The sequence below is a fragment of the Panthera tigris genome, chromosome A1, assembly GCF_018350195.1.
Source record: "Panthera tigris isolate Pti1 chromosome A1, P.tigris_Pti1_mat1.1, whole genome shotgun sequence".
NCBI lineage: Eukaryota > Metazoa > Chordata > Mammalia > Carnivora > Felidae > Panthera > Panthera tigris.
Window position 1 is genome coordinate 153,616,979 of NC_056660.1, and position 16,156 is coordinate 153,633,134.

Genomic DNA, 16,156 nt, shown 5'->3' on the forward strand with positions numbered 1-16,156 from the left:
TATGTGCAGCTATAGTTCATTATTACTTTTATATAACATATAATTGGGTAAATAAACAGTAAATAGTATACAATTGGTGGTTATCGAATCCTTCCCAAATAGATACTAAGTATAATATTGATGTCACCATTCCAGAGAATCTCTTGTAGTGAGGATAGGTATGCACTTCTATCTGGTATAGGCCTAGGAGTAGAACTCCTAGATCATAGGATACATAGATATTCAACGTTAGTAGATATCGCCAAAGAGTTTACTTTCTTACTCCCTTAAATGTGAGAGAGTTTTGGTTGTTGCACATTCTCATAAACATTATTTTCTTCCTCTTTAATTTTTACAATTCTAGTGAGTGCGTAATGGTTTCTCCTTGTGGTTTTTATTTGCATTTGCCTAATAATGAATAAAATTTACCACTTTTTCTTATATGCATTGGCCACTTGGATGTCATATTTGAGAACTGTCTTTTCAAGCCTATGGCCCATTTTTTATTTTTTTATGACTTACCGATGAATAAAAATTCTTTATATATGCTGGATATAAGTCTTTCTCAGAAATAGATACTGAAAATATCTTCTCTCACACTGAGGCTTTCTTTTTCACATAGTTAATGCTATAATTTTCATTAAAAGAATATATTTTAATTTAGTCCATTTGTCACTATTTTCTTGTGGTGACACAATTCTTATTCAGGTAATATTAGACTCAGAATTACTTGTATGAACTTTGAAAAAATATGAAAGTATTTAAGGTTTAGGAGTGGAAAAAAACAAAAAAAAAATGTGGAAGAGAGTGAACCTATAAAAATTGGTAGATTCATTGAGTGAGATTTGCATTTGTTAGCTTTTAACTTATGAGGACTTCTAGTTCATATAGCATTTCTAAAGCAGAAATGTACATCTCATGAGTTTTGACTCATAAAATAGAATTCAGGGCTTGTACGGTAATTGGAAGTGAGGGAAAAAATCTGAAAAAGGAGACACAAAGGGAAAAATTTTTTAAAACTTGTAAATTTTACTCCAGCCCTTGCTAGACCTCTGGATTAGGTATGGGTAGTGAAGACTTTAAGGAGCCATGCAGAAGACAGCAGCTGAGGTAAGGAAATGTAAGTTTTCAGCTGTTACCACTAGAGGGAAAAGGAGTTCCTAGTTCTAGTCTAGTCAAGTTGACAGTTTATGAAGGTAGGTAAAAAAATCCAGAATTTCCACAAAGTATGTGGACAATGGAAAAATAAAATGAGGGGACATGTGAGAAGTAGGAAAATGTGACCCATAGCCAAAAAACCACACAAATCAATAGAAATAAGAATCAAAATGACAAGAGTTGTAATTAAGACTAAGGTTTTAAGGCAATTGTTATACATATGTCCAAGAAAATAAAGAAAATTTTGAAATAAATACTAAAAAAAAAAAAAAGAAATTTAAGCTTAGAAGTCAAATATAGGGGCGGGGCACCTGGGTGGGTCAGTCAGTTAAGCATCCATTTCCTTTTTGGCTCAGATCATAATCTCATCATTTGTGAGTTCTAGTCTTGCATCTCTCTTTGTGCTGACAGGGTAGGACCTGTGTGGGACTCTCTGTCTCCCTTCTCTCTGTCCTCCCCTCCTGTCTCTCAAAAATAAATAAACCTTTAAAAAAAAAAGTCAAATGGGTAAAAGAAGGATAAGCCTGGGGGCTTAGTCAGTTGAGCATCTGACTCTTGATTTCGGCTCAGGTCATGATCCCAGGGTCATGGGATTGAGCCCTGCATTGGGATCTGTGCTGACTGTGGAACCTGCTTAAGATTCTCTTTATTTCTCTCTCTGCCCCTCTCCCCTCCCCCTTCTCTAAATAAAGATTTAAAAAAGGGATAAATGAATATCCTAGGATTTAAAAGTACGTTATCTATAATTTTTGAAAATGGTTGAGCTTAAAAGTAATTAAAGGTGGCAAAAGACAGTGTCAGCAAAAAATGTAGATTAATAGAAATCATTCCACTAGAAGAGAGGTACAAAACTGGAAAAAATATTTAACAGTGTCCATTGTCTTGTGCGACAATATCAAGTGGTCTAACACATATGCAGTTATAGTGTAAGAAGGACATTATACATAATACACAGTATTTTAAGAAATAGTAACTAAAATTTTCCCAAATTTGGGGAAAAACATTTAAAGTTTCAAGAATTTTATACAAATATAGGCAAGATAAAGACAAGGAAACCACATCAAGGCACTCCTAAAAACTACAACTGAAAAACAAGAACAACCTTGAAGATAAAGAGATAAATGATAAATTACATACAGTTCAGGAAAGCTATGAATGATGGCCAATTTCTCCTTGAAAATATTGAGGCTAATGGACAATGAAATGATATCTTTAAAGTGCTCAGAGAGAGAGAGAGAGAAAAAAGTATGAACTTTATAGTCAGTGAAAATAATCTGCAAAAATGAAGGTGAACCTCATAGTTTCCTACTGCTATTGAAACAAATTACCACAGACTCCGTGTTTTTTCTTTTCTTTTCTTTTCTTTTCTTTTCTTTTCTTTTCTTTTCTTTTCTTTTCTTTTCCTTTTAATTTTTTAATGTTTGTATATTTTTAAGAAACAGAGCACGAGCAAGGGAGAGGAAGAGAGAAAGGGAGACAGAGAATAGAAAGCAAGATCCAGGCTCTGAGGTGTCAGCACAGACCCCCACGAGGGGCCAGAATCCACCAACTGTGAGATCATGCCCTGAGCCAAAGTTGGATGCTAAACAGACTAAGCCACCCAGGCACCCCACCGCAGACTCAGTGTTAGGTTTTTAGTCCTACAGTTTTGGAGGCCAAAATCTGAAATAGATGTCACTACGCTAAAAAAGGTGTTTGCATTTCTTCTAGAGACACCAGGGGGAAATCCATTTTCTTGCTTTTTCCAGCTTGTATGGATGCCCACATTCCTTAGCTCTTTTCTTCAAAGCCAAATTATGACTGCTAACACCTTTACTGTTAGCATTATATCTCCTCTGACTGTGATGCCAGTTTCACTTCTAAGGACTTTTGTGATTGCATTGTGTGTAACTAGATAATCCAGAATGATCTACCCCCATTTGAAGATTCATAAATTTTTAATCCTACCTACAGTCCCTTTTGCCCTGTCTCTTGAGAGGAATTAGGAAGTGGATATCTTTGTGGGCCATTATTCTGTCTATTCTACTTTTAACATTAAATAAAATCATTTTTAGATAGATAAAACAGATGGAGTTCTGGCCAGGATATTAGGAATTCCTGGTCAGTTTACCAGCACCCTGCTCTAAAAAAAAAAAAAAAAAAAAAAAAAAAAAAAAAAAAGCTAAGGAAGTTCTTTTTTTTTTTTTTTTTAATTTTTATTATTTTTGAGACAGAGAGAGACAGAGCATGAATGGGGGAGGGTCAGAGAGAGGGAGACACAGAATCTGAAACAGGCTCCAGGCTCTGAGCGGTCAGCACAGAGCCTGACGCGGGGCTTGAACTCACGGACCGTGAGATCATGACCTGAGCCGAAGTCGGACACTTAACCGACTGAGCCACCCAGGCGCCCCCTAAGGAAGTTCTTCAGGCAAAAAAAACCAAAACATTACCAGATAGAAACTCCTAAAGGAATGAAGAACATTAGAAATGGCAAATATTTACTATGTTGGCCACCATAAAAGATTATCTTTTTTCTTCTCTTAGTTGATTTTGTGGTTAACATCTTTTATACCATGTTTTAGGAGTCCTTGCCTATGCAAGGTGATAAGTTTTCTATATGTTAATTGTTTTTGCATTAGCATTTAGAGTTGCAATCCATCTGAATTCCTTTTAAGGTGAAGTGTGATGTAAAGATTAAAATACCCTTTTTTTTTGTATAAATATCCGATTCACTCAGTAGATATTAAAAAGACCATCTTTCTCTAATAGAAATGCCGTGTTAACCTGGTCACAAATCAAGTGACAGTTTATGTTTGGTTCTGCTTCTGGCCACTTCAATCTTTTCTAATGGTCAGTTTCCCTACCTTTATATAACACTCTGTTAATATAGCTTTGCTTACCTTTTAATGGCAAATTAGTTCCTCAGTTCTTTATGGCTGATACTGTAATTTCTCCAGATTTGTTCTTCTATAGTATTGCCTTGGCTATTCTTGGTTTTTAAAATTCTGGTATAAATTTTTAAGTCAGTAATTAATTTAGGCCCCAGTGTTAGAATTTTGATTGGTATTATGTTGAATGCATACAATGATGTAGGAAGAGCTAACATGTTTACAGTATTGATTCTAATTCATAGGCATCTATATTTTTCTAGTTAAGTTTTCAGTTTCTCTTAATAGTTAAAAATAATAGTTTAAACTTCTTGTACATCTTGTAAATTTGGTAATAGATATTTAATATTTTTGAGACTATTACAAATTATATTACTTTAAATTTTTTGTTCTATTGATTTATGGATTTACAATTTTTTATATGTTAGACATATTCAATTCTATATTAAATTCACTAATTTGGATAGTTTGTGGATTCTTTTAGATTTTTCAAGTACATTATCCTGTTTTCACAAATAACAATTTCACTTCTTTATTCTAGTTTATATGTAATTTTTTTTCTTATTGCATTTTTTTTATTCACCAACAGAATACTGAGTCATAGTGATAATATCACAGGTCCTTTTTTCATACCAGACCTCAGTGGCACAGATATTAGTGGGTATGCTAAAGTAGGGTTTTAATTAATATTCTTTATCAGATTAAGACAGTTGTAACTAATTCCTATATTGCTGTGATTTTATTCTGAAAGTGTGTTAAATCACTCACTATTAGGATAATCTTCTGATTTTTCTCCTCTTTAGTAATAACATATGAGTTAAACTTACTATTTTGAAATATATAAAAGTAATCTTTCCATACTGAGGAATACATACATGGACATTTGTCAGTTGATTTAATTATATTTTGTTTAGGATTATTATATCTGTTCATGTCAGAGGTGGTCTGTAATTTTCCTTTAGTATAATAATCTTGCAATGTTTACAAATCAATAGTAGATTGTACACTCATTATCTATTCTTTGAAAGAGTTTGGAGAAGTCTGATCTTGTTTCTAAATATTTTAAATACTGGAAAAATTTATCGATGAAGCCATTGATTCCTAATTGTGTCTGTGTGTGGGGGAGAAGGGTTATGTGTAAGAGAAACAGAGAAAAAGAGATAGCTTTCTCTTTTCTTTTTAGCAGATATAGAGTTACTCATGTTTATATCTTTTCTTCTTACAGTTGTTATAAAAGGAGTTATTCAGAAATTTCTCCATTTCATGAAAATTGGGGAATTTATTTGCACAAAGTGGATAACCCTTTCTAATTGATTTGATAATGTGTAGAATCCCATTGATATTTTTTTCATTCCTGATATGAAAAATTAGTTTATTTCTGTTTTCTAATCAATTTTCCAAAGATATTTCAGTTTTGTGAATTTTTCAAAGCACATCTTTGTTTTATTTATTTTTCTTTTATTGTAGGCCTACTGGAAATAACTTTCCTCATTTTGTCTGAAAATTAATTTATGAATGTATCAATAGTATTCTTCAAGGCACTTGTTTGATTGTTTAGAATAGTGAATTCAGGGGCGCCTGGGTGGCTCAGTCGGTTAAGCGGCCGACTTCAGCTCAGGTCACGATCTCGCGGTCCGTGAGTTCGAGCCCCGCGTCGGGCTCTGGGCTGATGGCTCAGAGCCTGGAGCCGGCTTCCGATTCTGTGTCTCCCTCTCTCTCTGCCCCTTCCCCGTTCATGTTCTGTCTCTCTCTGTCTCAAAAATAAATAAAACGTTAAAAAAAATTAAAAAAAAATAGAGTAGTGAATTCTGAGTTAGCAGTTACTTTTTATTTTGACACTGTAAATATTTGCCCCATTTGCTTCTGAGGACCATGATTTCTAGTGACAAGTCAAATAAATTCAGTCTCTCCTTTCCCCCATTGGAGGGAATGTGTCTTTTCCTTGGATATTTTTTAAAGTTATTCCTTTTGTCTTTATTTTTCAGAAGTTTAACCATTATATGTCTAACTGTAGTTTTAGTTGTATTTATTCTGCTGTGGTGGCTGAGTTTCTTGAATATGTAAATTGATAACTAATACTAGCTATCAGAAATTTTCTTCTATTATTTCTTCAATGTTTGGTCTACCTCATTACCTCTCCTCTCTCCTTCTTAGTCTCTAATGGGATGTTTTCTTTTAATCTCCCTTCAGGTTTAGTAATTTTCTGCCCATTTTTCTCTAATTTGATACTCAGCCATTGAGTTTTTACCACATGTATGGTGTTTTTTAACACTATATGCCCATTTTATCTTTCTTTACAGATTTCTGTTTTCCGTTTATGCTATCTTCTGTGTCATCCATAATTTTTCATACTTTATTTAACACGTTGACAGATATTTCGAAGTATTGCACTTTTAATATCTCACTCATCTAATGGGTCTATTCCTATTCTGTTTTTTTTTCCACTTGAATAAACGTCGATTTTTCTTTACTTTTCACATTTATAGGAATTTTTAGTTATATGCTAGACCTTGCATGTAAGTTATCCATGGGTCTCAGATGATACTAGCTTTCCCTGGCAAGTTTTTTTCTTATATTCTGTATTAGGAAGGTAGGGTGAGGGACAGATGACATCAATCCACTTAGTGTTTGTAATTGAGGATATTTCGCAGTTTGCATAAGATTTGGTCTTTCTGTGGTCAGTCCTAATCCTGAAATGCGGCCTTTGGAACTTTCAATAGCATGTCCAATGGTGGCTTCTCCCTTAGGTCTGAAAGAGTATTAGAGATGGAGCTCTGTTCTCAGCATAGTTGACAGCCTATAACCACAACAAACTTCAAACCTGACAAATACCCTAAGTGAGACTACCATGTGCTTAAAACTTAGCTCTACCACAGAGAATATTTATTTCCAAAGCACCTGTGACTGTTGGAGATTTACTCCTTTTAGAAGTTTTGTCCTAGCTCTCCAGCATATGGTGCTATCCTCAAAACTCCTGGCTACAACTCCAGCTTCAAGTAGCAAGGACTTAGTTGGTTTCTCTTTCCCCCTTGTAGTGAACCACAGTCTTCAATTTAAGCCTATTACTTTGATAAAACAAACAAACAAACAAACAAACAAACAAACAAAAAACTGGTTCTGGAAGTAACGTCTGAAAGGCTCTCTACTCTCTGGAACTTCACTTTTCTAGTCATTGTTGCAAATCCATCTCACTGATATATTTTTCATTTTATAATTTAATTGAATGCCTGGCTTTGAAGTGGGCGCATTGTCTTTTCATGACCTACTATATCATATCCAAGGATGGAAATTAAGTAATTTTACTTATAAGGTCCACATATATGCTGTGTGTTTATCTATGTCAGAAAAACAACAGTACTTCCTGTGGACCTTTAAATCAGGGATGTATTGGTTATTGTGTAGCATCCAGCTCTCCAATGGGGAAGGGAGTGAGATGAAGGTCACATTTATAGGTTTGCTCATTTCCAGGGTAAATTTTCCCACTATGGCCACTTTCAGGCCACCACATGACATTATTGAATGCAGATTTAGGAAAAGGTGCAGTCCTGCTTACATCATTGCTTAAAGTTGCAATATGTTAAAATGAGTTTCTGTAACCACTAAGGGTTGAAACTATAATCTGCCCTTTTATTATTTTGGAATTTAATTATGTTGACCTTTTAACTAGAAAAAAAAAAAGTTTGGAACTCAAAGAAACTCAATCTTTGGACTTGTGTGAACAAAATTAAATACTGAAAAACAGTACATATATTTTTAATCATTACTATCTACTGTATTATCAGTATTATTTGTCATTATCATAATTATCTTAAAAATGTATTCTCTAATATCAAGATGATGACAGCAATAAACATTAAATGACATTTATATATATAAAAATATTTGTGATGTTTCAGACATTTTCTTTTGAATTATTATAAGTAATGATAGTTATAGAGTAAATATTAAATGACATTTATATAGATATTTGTGATGTCTCAGAGATTTTCCTTTGAATTATTATAAAGAATGATAGTTATAGAAACTATAGTTTTAATTGAAGACTATTAAATTTAAATTATGCCAGAATGCTATAAAAGTAAACAAAAAAGTTAAGAATGTATAACATTCAAAAGACCACAGACATCACTCTGTTACAGAATATTGAGACATCCTATTCTTGGGCCTCTGTAAGTAGAGAATAAAACTAAATGGTTAAGAGAAAAAGGACATTTATCCACCTTTTGAGAGAGAAGAAAATAATTTGTTTCTGTGTAGCCTATCCAGGCTTTTTAGTAGGCAGCAGAATTTGTGCTTAAAGAGTTCCAAGTAAACCTGAAACGGGAAAGAAAAGGAAAGAAAGAAAAGAAAGATAAAAAAGGGAAAGGAAAGAAGGGAAAAGAAAGAAAAATGAAGGAAGGAAGGAGGAAGGAAGGAAGAAAGGAAGGATGGATGCAAGGAAGGAAGGAATGGAGAGAAGAGAAGAGAAGGAAAGTGTGTTTTATGGTTTACCTTACTTCTAGTGTAGGAGATTGTGAGGCCAGAGGTAGATGGATAGGCACACAATCCAAAGAACTGGCCCACTAAAGGAAGCCCTGCTTCCACCGTCCAACTGCTAAAAGCTATAACCTGTACCTGCAGCATAGGACATCAGAAACTACCATTCAACCCATGGCCACTCCTGACTTCTGACTTCAGTCCTGTTGCACCTAATACCACTGAAGAATATTCCATATAATTAAGGGAACCATACAATCTGTTGCCCAAACTGGGACTCTCAGAATAAGAGGCTATTAATAGCATTAATAATTAAACAGGGAAATAGGCAGGAAGCAGGGTGTCCCAGGTAAAACAGGATGTATGAATATACTTCTCAGGATTCTCATACTGCTGTGTCCTCATGAGGCCAGAGGCCTCACATTTGAGAAAACTGCTACAGGCCCGATCTGAACTGAAGGAAAAAAAAAAGGGGGGCGGGGGCTGACACAATGTATATCTACATTTTTAGCTTCTGAGATGAGAACTTCCCTCAATTTGGTTGCGAAAATTCCCTCCAAAAAAGAGGTGATGTGTGCTGAGTGTTCAAATAGGATGACAAATATAAAATGCATCAGTTTTAAAGTAATTTGTTGATCAAACCTGGATAGTTGAATTAAATAAAGTAAGAAAACACACTAAAGTAAGAAAACATTCCAATCTGAGTGACCATACAAGTTCTTTAAAACTCTGTACACTAGCTATAGAAATCGGAATTGTACTTAGCTATCCTTTCGAAGTGATATTATAGCACAAAAGGCTTGATTCTGTCAATGATCATTTAATTAGTTGATTTTCTAATGGCTTATTTAATCCAAGATTAATATCACTCAACCGAATAGTGATATTCTTTTTAAAACAAAAATCATATTTGTTTATTTTTGAGAGAGAGAGAGCGAGGGAGCATGAGCAGGGGAGGGGCAGAAGGAGAGGGAGACACAGAATCTGAAGCAGGCTCCAGGCTGTGAGCTGTCAGCTCTGACAGCTCAGAGCCTGACACAGGCTTCGAACTCATGAACCATGAGATCATGACCTGAACTGAAGTCGGGGCTTAACTGACTGAGCTAGCCAGGCACCCCAAGAGTATTATTTTTAAATGTTCATCTTAGGTCGTTCAGTAAATGTAGAGCTTGGATATGTAATCTATTTATAACAAATATTTCCAATAGATTTTATTTTATGTTGTCCAAGGACAAGACTTGAAGAACTAGTGATAAAAATGCAATTCAAATGAGAATCATTATAAGCCTATTCCTGAAGTAAATAAATAATGGTATGTGTATAATCCCTTCCCTCAAATTGCTTGTCTTTATCATATCATCTCAGTGAGATTTTTCTACCTTTCTAATTGAGGTAAAAAAAAAAAACAAAAAAAAAAAAAACTTTTAGACCCACTCACTATCCTAAACAAATAAATCTCATCCATAGTTTTATCATACTTTTACACTAAAATTAGCTGGTAGTCACTTTCAGCTAATTTATCAGTAATAATAAACTAATGAAGTTTGAAAACGATTTATACATCATGATAGACCTACATACAAAAATTAGACTAGTTTGAAAATTATATCATAAAACAGCCATCCTTATTCTCTTTTACTGACATTTATAAACTCCTGCTGTAGGTCAAGGGGGTTAACCAGCATAGGTCGAGTTTACTATGCAAAAAATCACATTAAAATTAGTAAGATTTGAAAACTACTCTTTTTCCACATATACACAATTATACATAATGATACATTATTACAAAGAATAGTCAATATATTAGCATTTTATTGAAATATAGCATTTTACCAATTATACACATCTTTTGATATAATTAGTTAATTAGATTTTTAAGGGCATTGTCAGCATAACTTGAGTAACTTCTCATACTTTTAGAGAAATAGAGTTGGTAAGAGCTTTAGTTTATAGAAAAGATGAAAATAGAGAAAAATAAAAATCTTGGTCAGAGATCTAGCAAAAATCTTGCTAGAAAGATAAATCTTCATAAACACTCATCAAATAGCGACCATTTTAATATATATTTTCATTAATATTTATACAAGTAGAAGTGGTTCTGAGAAGTTCTGGAGCAATTGGAAATCATTTATTAAAATTAAAAGTAATAGAAAATGTAAATTTGAAGCAAACTTTGAGTTTCTTACGAAACAGCATAAACCTGGGCTGGGTTCAGGCTTCACCAATTTATTTTATACACCTAAAATCCCTACTGCAATTCCTCCAGGTTTAAAGTAGGAAATAGAAAATGAAAACCTTAGGCTTTTCTGGGGAAATGAAGGTAAATTCATGACTTAATCTGTAACTGAAAATAAGCGAGGCTTTAAAGTAAGTTCCCAAAAGTTACTTCTAATTAGCTCTGTAAAATCTGTAAGTTTTGTTTACTTTTACCTGATGCCTTTGAAGAAGTAACTTCTGGGTTTAGGCATAGTCTTCCTCATATTCCATGGCATTCCAATTAACCAAGTCTTACCATATGGATCTTAGTTTCCCAGATTGTGTTCTGCATAAATGTGCCACTAGGAGTCGTGGTGAAGCAAACATGAGTGGAACAAAGTTAAGGTTTTTTAACACAGATCTTTCAGAGCCTCTAACAGCTAATGTGCATTGAGACTTCTAAGAGAGGGAGGAATATTCTGTGTTGGGAGCATGTAGAGAAAGAGAGAAAGAGACAGAAAGGAAGGAATATCGGCAGTGTAAGCTAATTTGAACATGCTGTCTGGAAATTGCAAAGGATATTGTGTCATTTCTTCTGAAATAGCAGTCACATTAAACTTTGCTAACTTATTTGCTTCCAGATTTGTAAATCATCAAGCTCACTTCATGTCTGTTTCTCTTTAGATTTAAGAACTTGCACCTTAATGAGGCTCCACTTTCCCCAGAGATCCAAAATCTTTAAAATATTATTTATTGATATTTCCTGCCTTAGAAAGTTTTCTATAGCTTTTTTTTTTTTTTTACAATTTTCCAAAAGTGCAGGTGGCCAAATCATTTCTTTTAGAAGTATGCAGATTGCTACTCCTCAAAGGCTGCTCACTCAATGAGGCTAAATACACATCCATGCAAGACGAGGCTGGTATTGAGTCATAAAAATCTTGAAGGACCAAGAGACTAAAATAAACATGTTTTCAACTCTTCTGACATCTGGTACTCAATGTGAAATAGCAATATTGAAAAATTACTAAAAGATGCTTGTTTCAAAAGTTTGATTCAAATAATTACATATTAGTATCTACCAGTGTCATTGACATAGTGATATAGAGATCATTCACTAGCGTGTTCGATTTGACAAAGCTATTCTCAAAATAATACTTTATTATAGTACAATTTAGACATGATGATACATTTAAAAATAGTTTTTGTTAATAACAAGAGGACGTTTCCCCCCATTCCTTAATTTGGGGATATAGAGAATACTTTCTGTGACTATAAGCTAAATCATTTCATATTGCTCAGCTCAATATGGCTCTTGTGATAATTGTTCAGAATTGTATTATAGTTAAAATTACACTGTAATAGAAAAATGTCCTCCTTTCCCTTTAAAGCAAAGCTTAGTCCTGGCAGAAACAAAAAATTCTAAGTTGGGAAATCTTTCTTTCATTAGCCAGAATGCTGAAAAAAATGCTTAAAATAAGAGTAAACTGTTAAGAGATTCTTTTCTACATAATCAAGCTAATTGATTTTCAGATTTTTGGTTAATTACTCACTCAATATTAATTGTGTGAATATTTATTCTCACTATGTATCAGAAACTAGTCTAGATGGCAAAGAAAAACATAACATTTATTGAGGTTGTATTTTAGTGGGAAGAAATGGAAATTAAAAAAAACAATATCAGATATTGAAAAATTCTATGCAAATAGACTATGTGACCATCTTACATTGTGGGGGAAGGCTCAGTAAAAGGTAACTTAAGGTTAAAATCTGAATGCTACATTAAACCACTTATGCAAAAGTTGGTAAGAAAGTGTATCCTGCAGAGTGAGAAGCTAGCACAAAGATCCTATGGCCAAAACTAGCTAGGAGGAACATAAAGTCCAATGCAGTGGGAAAAATGGATGATGGGAGAGGTAGATATTGGGGGGAAAAAGAAATAGAGACCACAGAGGTGATTTGTAGTCAGATTAAGGAGTTTGTAGATAATGAACATGTTTTAAACAGTGAATGATAATCTTTGGGGTACAAGTATAAGCAAGGAATTATTAAATTCCACGATCATCTATGCCTACTCTTCAGTAGAAGAGTAGTACTGAAGAGTAGGCATAGATGATCGTGGAATTTAATAGCCTATGGCATTGCAGTTGAGAGAAGTGGACTGACTGGCTGTTGGATTGGACATGGCATGGAAAAATAAAATAAAAATAATATTGCAGAGTCAGTAAAACTATTGCTCTCAGTTGTTATTACCCTATTTTTGTATGTTTTGAGAAATGTGACCAAAATTCATATTTAGTTTACCTGATGAAGAGCAGGGAAAAGAAGATTCTTGAAAGAGAAGCCAGATGAAGATTTAAGAAATCAAAAGAAGGTAATGAAGCCAAAAAAAAAAAAAAAAAAACACAATAAAGCAGTATAATTTTCTGGACTAAAAAGCCTCATGTACTTATTGATAAACTGGAAGTTTATCAATTGGAACAATAAAAAAAGTACTGTAATCTGTCTTTAATACCTAGATGAAAATTCAAAATGACAATATGTAATCCATTGTCTTCAAAAGTGTATTCCTTGGAAGGCCAGTCCCGTGAGATGGTGTTAATATATTTGTGAAACATCACATATTTTTAAAATATTTTATATATACAAATATGCACATATTATTTATATTTATGCATTTGTATTTATATATCTATAATATATATGAATTAATATTAACATTTAAAATGTAAAAGTTCTTGGGGATAGCTGACATAAATGAATGCCAACAGTAGACTATAATTATCATTATATTATGAAGTAGGAAAATCATATTACCTTTTATCTCCCATGAATAATAGATCTTCAGGAAAACCATGTTACTGGTAAATAAGTCAAATTTGCTCAAAAATAGAAGGGGTATCTTCTCTAGCAGTTACTTTGCATAATTTTGTATATATACCACCAAGTGGTAAATTCTGGGGTCACTCTGAATTAATACTCAAGATTTTTTGGACTCTGTGGGATGTTAAAACCAAGTAATAGTTTGTCAGGAATATTTAAGATCAAAAACCAACTTAAGCAGTACAAGTATGTAGCAGTTACCAATTTGCTGTGCCCGCAACTAAGAGAAAATATGGAGGAACAAGAATGGAGGTTAGCAATTGTTCCACAAACACAAATAAATCACCTTATAAACTTTAGGGCAAAACCCATTAATACTTGCTGCTAGAGATTTGGATTATTTAATCTTTCTAGAAGTGTATTTTGTTTTGTTTAGTAAACATGCCTGACACTAAGAATAAGAAAGTAGATTTCTACTCAGAGGTTTGCCTTTGTCATTGAAAACTCAACTCATCTTGGGAGTGAAATGGAAAACATTGTGTGGCTTGATTTAGGGTTGAGTTTTAACCTGAATTGGTGGTTTTGCAGTTTAAAGGGTCAACGGATCTTGTCTTTCATTTCAACACTTCTACCTACCAGTTGGGACTCTAGCCATTTTGTATAAAAGTTATCCTTATAGTCTTCAAAATAATTACAAATGGTAACTATGCTCATCTGACAGACTAGGCTGTGTTTTAATAAGATAATGCATATAAAACTACTTTACAACTATGTAATCTTCTGTACATGTCTATGGTGTTGCTATTATTTTGATTATATATGCCTTAACGAGATGTGAGCCTTTGGAAGAAGAAATACAAAAACGATTGTAGGCATCAGATTGAATTTGGGAACTCTCACTTTTTACTCTGGGTCCCTTTAGACACTTAAATTATTGAGCACCCCCAGCATTCATTATGGCTTCATTAAACAATTCATGAATCAGGCAACATCCCACCTGCCAGATCCAGGGGGCTTTCTGAGGAGCTGTACAACATGGAAAATTTTTATAGAAAGGGGGTGGATTAAGAAAGTTATTAGCATGAGTAAAGGATTGTTCCAGGTAAGATGGCTTTCCCCTAAGGGGAAGAACAGAGTTTATTATGCAGATTATCTCATCTCCTTTATGGGGAAGGAGAAGGCCCCTGTGGCACTTCATTGGCACTTATCAGAAAATTCCTGGAATTTCTGAAAATTCCACAAACTGCATTTCTGGGAGAGGTTGCAACTGCAATTAGATTAAGTATTAAGCCCTAGTTTGGGGATTCATCCTGAACGAGGATTCCATTTTGATCTGGTGGTTTTCTTTTTAACAATGCATTGGTAATAAATTAGAGGTTAAATTGGAAATTAAAAAAATAGTTTTTATCTATAAATAGCTATAAGATGCCCATTATCTGTTAATATAAATCACACATTTTTACATGAAAAAAGACTTATTTTTCACAGCCAAAATTTAGCAAGAGCAGTGCCATTGTTTTAAAGTTTTGCAGTTGCTCTAAAGTCTGGCTTACCAGAAGACAGCTGGATTCTATCTTTTTCTGCATTCATTCTGGTGTGATGTATTGCTTTAGTTGAAGTATTTACAGAAAATTCATTCTCACACAAGTGTGTGATCAGAAAAGGGAGTTTGTCATTGACTGTTCATAAGCTCTTAGAGACCACCGAGTGTTTTCTCACTGCACTTTAAAAACTGCTGCTCCAGAAAAAGACAACCAAAGGGATTAAAAATATTAGAGTTACACCATTTAACTCTTTATTTATACATGTTTTGATATAAAGGTAGGCATGAGGACTTTGATACTTTGGTTGATGGAAATCATTTTACCCCAACCTTTACTTTTTTATGACTATCAGGGAACAGCTCTTTGATTCTGAGGGAAAATACAGTTTTTAATATGAGAAAAGAGCTTTAAGTTGCCCCACTGAATTCAGAGTCACACTTTAAAATCTAATGTAATGTTAGGTAAATTTTACTTGCTCTTAAGGGATCCTTCTGAGAATCAAACAAAGTAGGCTGTTCTGAATAAAGAAAAGTCTATCTTTGTTATCCTTCAATTTGAAGAGAGGCCATCCAAAGTGGAGATACTGAGATATGGGAATTGAGATATTGCATAGCCCATTTACTAAGTGAGACATTTTGATTTAAAAACTGTGGCTCACTCAGAGGTCAATTCCAATGACTTTGATGTGAAGTAGATGATGTGGGAAACAAAGGTGCAGGGAAATGTAGCTGAAATTAAATTTGTTTATAACCTGCAGCCCATTGACAAACACTTGAGGCAGCCCTACTATAACATTTCTCCAGGAATTCCCTACTGTTTTAATGTTAATTCTTAGCTAGAGGGGAAAACAACCTTAGCTTGACAATAGCTTGGTCTCCAGTATCCTGTGTCGTCTTTATCAAATGAAAGTCCTTTCTTTACCTTCTCCTTGTCTTTACCTCTCCCAACTTTCAAGTACAGTAAACCCTTGGATTGCAAATAATTTGTTCTGTGAGCAAGCATTTCTAATGAATTTTAACTTAATAAATGAGCGATGTCTTGCAGTATGAGTAGTATGTGACACCGAAAGTCACATGATCACAACTGAGCCAATGATTCGTTCTCTCTCTTTCCCTC